We start from the raw sequence: 8225 nt of genomic DNA on the forward strand, positions 1-8225 counted from the left end.
TACTGTGAGCGACAAGTAAAAGTTACGACTTATATAAAGGAAGGAGCTAGCGTAACCTAGAAGCCAACGGTAACTTGCCATTGAAGTTTACCGTCTTTCCATGATTTGTGTTTGACACATTTTTCTATAGAAGGCATTAAGAATTTTGAGATGAGGAGATAAAAGAAGCTTGTAGGCTAAGTCACCTACTTTCATTGAATTCAGATATAAGGGTCACAATATCTGGGGGATAACTTCTTATACTCCCCAAGAGATAAAGAACTTCTTTTGGGCCGTACTCGAATGAAAGCCAAAACCTTGGTATCCAAAACACCGATTCTCACTTCCGAACTCATTGTTCTAAATCCTTAAAACAGGTGGGACTCCTGAGAAGTATTCTAGGAAAAGGGTCTTCCTTTTTTTAAACAGAATCTTTTATTTTAGAGAGGGAATAATTATGAGATCAGAAGGGAGATTCTTACTCCTGTATACCTCGAAGGCTGGGGAGGAATCTTACATTCTACCCCACTTAAAAAGTGCGAGATGTCCTCATCTCGCAAGGTAGAGGACAGCTCTTTTTCTTAAGATCCAATTTTATTCTGGGGTTCCTTATATTCTGGTCAACCCAACAGAACGCTGGGATAAATATCCCTTATATAAAACTCATCATTAAATAACAATTCATTCAGATCATGTCATTCATATCTTTAACATGATAATGGTCCATTAGACCGAAAAGTTTCCTTCGGAACATTCCTCCACGGAAATTTCAGTCAAGCAAGTTCTCAATTTGACATCCCTTAACTTGATCTACCGGTCAAGTATTAACAGTAGCAATCTGACAGCACAACCCACTAATCTCATAGTGATTTGCTGAATTCCTTATCATCATTCTAGTTATGAATATCATCACAGGGACTCGTCCCATTCTCCCTCATTGAGGTTTCATTATATTTCAACTAATTTTTAGAAATCAACATTTTCCAATCAGCATTTTCAATCAGAATCCAAATCAATTCATCAATTCTCAAACAGAATTAAAATCATATCAATCACATTCGAAATCATCATCTAGATAGCATTAACGCTTATAATTTCAAGTCTTAGATTTACTCGTATATACTGTCAGTAAAGAGCTGCAGTATACTCTCGGTATATACGGGTAGTCACGGCCCTTGGAATTATAAGGTAAATACTATCATGTCTAGGCCTCAAGCAAGTCAGGGATTCTATATAATTGCGGTACTTCCATCTGAAGACCCAATTACCAAATTACGAGTTTCAGTTTGAATATCAAATTGTATGAATTATCTCACACAATTATAACCTTTTTGTGTTTCTTGATAAATTTTTGATATATTTGTCTTCTCAGTTGATCTTTATTAACCAAAGGCTTTGATACCAACTGTAAGATCCCTGTTCCCACCGAGCAATGGATTCGGGATACTGGCAGCGGAAGTAGCGCTTCTCGCGCGGGACAGGGGTCCCACACTCGGGGCCTCGCCCACGGATATCCGGATAAGTGACTAGTCCGTTGGTTGTTCCAAAACCGAACCCGAAAAAAACTTCCTTTACCGGAAAGCATGGGCGATTCCACCAGGATAACTTTTTACTCTAACGTAGTCAAGATCATTTCTGATCGAGATGATCCAATTACATCTATAAGGTACTTAGTCAGTTCAAGGAAGAAACTTGCACTTGGATCATTGGGATCAACGCTTTTTTCCCCATTCAAGAGGCACAGCCGTTGATTCCTATCCATAGAACAGTTACTATCCGGGATTTATTTTTTCTATCATAAAAACAAAAGTTTGAGTCTCGATTTACGGATCCATCAGTCCAGCCTAACCCCATCCAGTCCCATGGGTTAGCCAACCGCCCAACCACTATAGTGATGGGATCCAATTAAGATTTTGGTTAGGTTTTGTCCCGGGTACCAAGGAAAAGAATTCCAAGGCCCCCTAGCCGGATGTTCATGCAAAAATAAAAATAGTCACACCACTCACACCAATATGAACTTGCCTTTTCACAGATTCAACCAGTTTAAAACAATCCTTTAATAAAACCATAGTATCACTGATCACCATCTTCCAATTTATCCAGTTGATTCTTAATTTTTCCATCATTCCTTCATCAGAGTATCTATGGCATCATTGGCAACTAGGACGCTCACCACCTGTCCACACAGGGGCCGTTTCCTAATTCCTAGCCCATAATACTCGGCAATATAATCACTTATCAAGATGGACTCTCGTTGAAGATCAGCAAGATCAACCAACAGATCCATATAAGGAGCCATGGACTCATCCATTGAAGACCAGCAAGGTCAATCAACCAGATCCATGCCTGATTTCAGAAAACAACTCCAACTCTGTTCCAATATCTTCCTCGACGCACGCGTGGGTATCCTAGGCGACCCAGAGCCCGAGCACCGTATGGTCAGCACCCTCTAGGATCCTTCGCAGGTGACCTAGCGCTTCACTCATAGGCCGCTTCCTTGGGCCCTCATCCACCGTACCGGAAGCTCACCATTTTAATCGCACCGAGGCTGGTCAAGACCTCGGCCGACCTTGCTACGCGAGACGTCCTTTCATTGACTCTCCGTCAGCAGTTGCAACATTATCAGTTAGGTCTCACGACCTTAATCACAAGATAGTCACAATGCTCCCCCAGCAATCTTGACATAAAACAGTCATTTACAAACAACATTTACAAACAGTTTACAATACAGTTTCTATTTTTACTTTCATTTTTCCACATTATCCCTCATCAATCACATTACTTATTCCATATTCCATTTATATGTATACTCATCCCATCACATCATTTTCCATCTCAACACTTCATATTCCTTCACATCACATATCGTATATTCACATCCATACATATATCCACATCCACATCCACATCCACATGCACATCCACACATCCACATCTACATCCATACATCTAATTTCACATCCACATCTACATGCACATTCATGCATCCACATCCATACATCCACATCTACATGCACATTCACATCCATACATCCACATCTATATGCGTACATTCTCATCTACATGCATACATCCACATCTCTATGCATACATCCACATCCACATCCACATTCACATTCTCCTCATACATCTACATCTACATGCATACATCCACCTCCACATTCACATCCACATCTATACATCTACATCTACATGCATACATCCACCTCCACATCCACATCCACATCTACATCTACATGCATACATCCACCTCCACATCCACATCCACATCTATACATCTACATCTACATGCATACATCCACATCCACATCTATACATCTACATCTACATGCATACATCTACATCTCCATTCACATCCACATCTATACATCTACATCTACATGCAACATCCACATCTCCATGCATAATAAAATTCTTTTAATTAATCTAGGATGATAGTTCCTAGAATATGGTAGGAAGTCCTCTTTTTATGCTTTGAATGAATTTATTTTATGCGTAATTTCTATAAAAATTTTACCATAGCTCCGCTACTATGACTGATAAATCTCAATTTTTTTTCTAAGGGATAAATCTTATCATTAAGGAAAATTAGAATGGTCTCTAATTGGGTCATCAATCCATAATGGATTGAATCATCAATGTGCATAAACTAAAAGCATAGAAAAAAGCCATTAATTTGGCCTCAAGCATAGCTTAATCTTGGATTAAGGAAAAGCTTTATGAAAAGCTTCATTTGGAATGAGAATGGGTCATGAGTATGACCATTTCTTGAGTGAGAGGGAGAAATTACATAAAAACCATTAGAATTTAAACATAAATGGAAATTAACTTCAATAGCATTTATTAAATTATGTAACTCTTCACTACTATTCACCAATTAACTTCAATAGCATTTAAAAAAAAACCATACCAATTAAGCTTCTCAAGCTTGAGAGGGGTTGAGAAGAGAGAATCATTGAGAAATTATAGAAAGGATCAAAATTCAATATACTTACCTTATGATTTGCTTGATTCTTTATTCATGGTAGAGGCCCCCAACCAATCAATTGGTTTAGTATGTTGATGGAGCCACCAATGGGGATTGAAGAAAGAGAGAAGTATCAAAAACTAGTGAATTATTAAAGAATTCACAGTTCTTGGCTTAGGTAGAGTAGAGTAACAATGCATAAGACACTCTATATTTTGGCTTAGGTGGAGTAGAGTAACAAAGCATAAGACACTATATATTTTGGCTTAGGTGGAGTAGAGTAACAAAGCATAAGACACTCTATATTTTTGGCTTAGGTGGAGTAGAGTAACAAAGCATAAGACACTATATATTTTGGCTTAGGTGGAGTAGAGTAACAAAGCATAAGACACTATATATTTTGGCTTAGGTGGAGTAGAGTAACAAAGCATAAGACACTATATATTTTGCAACAAGGGGAGGCTTCTATTTATAGGAAAATTTGAGCTCCTAACCAAACAAACTGATTCTAGAATTTTCCAAGTCAGTTAGGTCACTTTTTGACCATTTTTAGGTCAGTTAAGTTAACTTTTTGGAACTAGACTTGAATGAGGAGAGAGGAGAGATGAAATATCTCAATTTTTATGAGTTTAAAACTCATTCAAGCATGTGAAATATGCACCTCCTTTAAAGAACTCCCCTTCCTTACATATGTGTCAAAATTCTATTGCTCATAGTTTTTTTACTAATAAACCTTGTACATTTTCAACTCTTCATCTTATGTGAAATATGCACCTTCTTTAAAGAACTCCCCTTCCTTACATATGTGTCATAATGAAATCATTTTAATATTGCTCATAGTTTTTTTTACTAATAAACCTTGTACATTTTCAACTCTTCATCTTATGTGAAATATGCACCTCCTTTAAAGAACTCCCCTTCCTTACAAATGTGTCATAATGAAATCATTTTAATATTGCTCATAGTTTTTTACTAATAAACCTTGTACATTTTCAACTCTTCATCTTATGTGAAATATGCACCTCCTTTAAAGAACTCCCCTTCCTTACAAATGTGTCATAATGAAATCATTTTAATATTGCTCATAGTTTTTTACTAATAAACCTTGTACATTTTCAACTCTTCATCTTATGTGAGCATTTACTCATTTTTGGGTATCTTCTTTTACAATTTGGATTTATCTCCTCCCTACACATGGATTGATGCTATTGGCCCATAGGAACCTTAATTGGACCATAGTCTAAAGATTTCTGAAAATCTAGACCCTTAGGCTAAGGTTCTTTATACCTATTTCCAATTAATTCCAATTGCACATTGAAAAATTCTTTTTAAATTTCTGTTTCAGGGGAACTCATCTGAATTATAAGAGATATTTTTCTATCCAAAAATATTCAAAATCTGAATATTCTCTCTCTAGGTTAAAACAGCCACAAACAAGATCTCTTATATTTCAGAAAAGGAATTGATTACAGGGGAATATACTAGACATCAAAAAGGGTTAGGGGAGGAATCTTACAATAGATGCTTGATGATATGGAGCAGCAGATGATGTAGTCAATCCGCAAGGAATTAAAAGCTGCCCAGGATAGACAAAAGCAGTGTGCAGATAAGAAGAGGTCAAACAAAAAATTCAAAGAAGCAGATATGGTCTTCATTTGAGTATGCCCCAAAAGAAGTTCTCTATCTCTTGGGAAGTACAAGAAGTTATCCCCCAGATACTGTGGGCTATATCTGATTACAAAGAAAGTAGGTGACTTAGCCTAGGAACTTCTTCTGCCTCCTCATCTCAAAGTACATAATGTATTTCATGTCATCCTACTTAAGAAGTATGTACCGAGCCCAAATTATGTGCTTAATGATGAACTCTTAACTTTTTCAACCCAAGGGCAGATGGAACTCGAGCCTCCTGAAGAAATCCTTGACGTTCAAGAGAAGGTTCTAAGGAACAGAATTCTGAGAGAATTATAAGTCAAATGGAAGTTCTATCCTTTTGAAGATGCCACCTAAGAGAAAGAAACCGAACCGATGCGGGATTACTCCCAGTTTTTTGCGAGATGAGGACATCTCACGTTTTTCAAGTGGAAGAGGATGTAAGATTCCTCCCAACCCTTCAAGATGTCCAATTTCTTGCCTTGTAAACCCCTTTTCAGAATAATAAAAGATCTTGTTTCCACCTATTTTGGCCTAGAGAGAGAAAATGTTCTATGCATAAAATCAAAATTGATGAGAATAACTCTTTTGGAATTAAAAAAAATTCTACATGCATCTATTTATGCATAAAATCAAAATCTAATGAAAATCACTCTTTTATAATAAAAAAATAACCAATATGCATCTTTCTATGCATAGAATTTAATTTTAATAGAAATAACACTTTTATAATAAAATTATTTCTACTATGCATTTTTCTATGCATAGAATGAAAATACCACTTTTAGAATACACAAACAATGAGGATTACTCTTTTTGAATAATAAAAGATAAAACTTATTTCATAAAATTTAAGAAAATTTTGCCATAACCTCCTTTGTATGGCTGACCATTTTTCAAATTTTCTATCCTAAAATTACTTAAAAATTATCCCCAATTGGTGTAAAGTATTCCAAACTAATCAAATTCTACTTTTAAAAGAGAAACAATATGAAAAGTTCAATTCCAACAATTAGATTACTTAACTAGGATAAAGAAGGGGGAGAGAGGTGGAAAACCTTTCCAACAAGGCATAGCATCTGTTTATCATTTTAAAGATAACAAAAAATAAAAAAACCATTAAAAGAATAAAGAAAAAGTAAGATTTCTTACTTACAAGAATTTCTAAGAGCTTTTCTTTGGCTTGATGGTTTGAGGGATCTACTCTTGTTTGCAACAAGTGGCCACAAATTCTTTAGAAGAGGGAATGGTCAAAAAACTAATGAATTATTAACAAATTCATAATTTTTGGCTCTGGGGAGGAGCAGAGTAACAGTGCATAAAACACTATTAAGCTTTAACAAAGGGGGAGGCTTCTATTTATAGGAAAAAGTGAGCCTCTAACCAAGCAAACTGATTCTAGAATTTTCCAAATCAATTTTGTCAATTTTTGACCATTTTTAGGTCAGTTTAGCTTACTTTTTGGATCTAGTTGAAGCAGGAGAGAGGAGAGATGAAAAAACTCACCCACACATGTGAAATAGGCGCCTCCTTCATGAGGGGAATTCCCCCACACTGAGGTTTCAAAAATGCATCATTTCACTAAATATCTCTTCTTTTTTAACTAATATCCTTGTCCTTAGTCAACTCTTCATCTTATGTGAGTGCTCTACAAGCCTATGACCTCAGAATCTTGAAATTATTCAAGGAGAAGTGGAATCAAGTTCTACATCAAATCAGCAAAAGTTACTTTGGTAAAATAGAGATTAAGCATTCAATGTTTAGTCAAGTCTTTTGTTTCTTGCCTTGATCCTCTACAAGACTAACTGCTATTGATGCCTTTGAAAAGATTTGAGCTCATTTGAACTCTAAGGCACCATATCCAGCCTCCCTGTATACTCCATTTTTTGCACACAAAATAAGAGATTATTTCACTAATCAATGATTAATTAGCACTAATCACTGCACTCTGGTGCAATTGATGGTTCAAATTTACCATTAGGTATCTAAAACAGATCTCTATCACTTCAGATTGCAATTCAGAGATGGTTTGATATCCCAACCATTTAGTATAAATTAGTTATCCTTGGCTTTATGTTTTTTGGTGAATTCATGATGCTGATAAACTTGTTGTAATCATCATTAAACATCAAATTGGAGTTGTAAAAGGGTAGACACTGCCCTTGAATCTTGAATTGGATCAAGAGGTAAGACCCCCTTCACATTATCATAAGCACTGCACAAGAAATAGCTAAATTTAACGGGGAACAGTTCCATACATGGCAAACAAAGACCATGTATTTACTCATGAGGAAGAATCTGTGGGGGCTGGTTGAGGGAAGAGATGAATGTCCAAAGGAGATTGGAGAGATTGAGTGGAAGAGCAGGAATGAGAAATCATTAGGACTCATTGCACTTAGCTTAAATGATGAAATCATTCACCACATTGCAGGGATACATCGAGCTAAAGATGCATGTGATGAACTTAACAAATTATTTGGCACTCAAGTAAAAAATTCAAAGATAAATCTGCTAATGCAATTCTATAAACTTGACATGAAGGAAAGTGAACCTCTAACCACACACTTGAACAAATAAAAAAGCATTAAGCAACAACTCGCAGCCATTGGGAAGAAGGTAGAAGATGACG

The sequence above is a fragment of the Cibotium barometz genome, chromosome 42 (assembly GCF_041138505.1).
Source record: "Cibotium barometz isolate CiBa-2024 chromosome 42, ASM4113850v1, whole genome shotgun sequence".
Taxonomy (NCBI): Eukaryota; Viridiplantae; Streptophyta; class Polypodiopsida; order Cyatheales; family Cibotiaceae; genus Cibotium; species Cibotium barometz.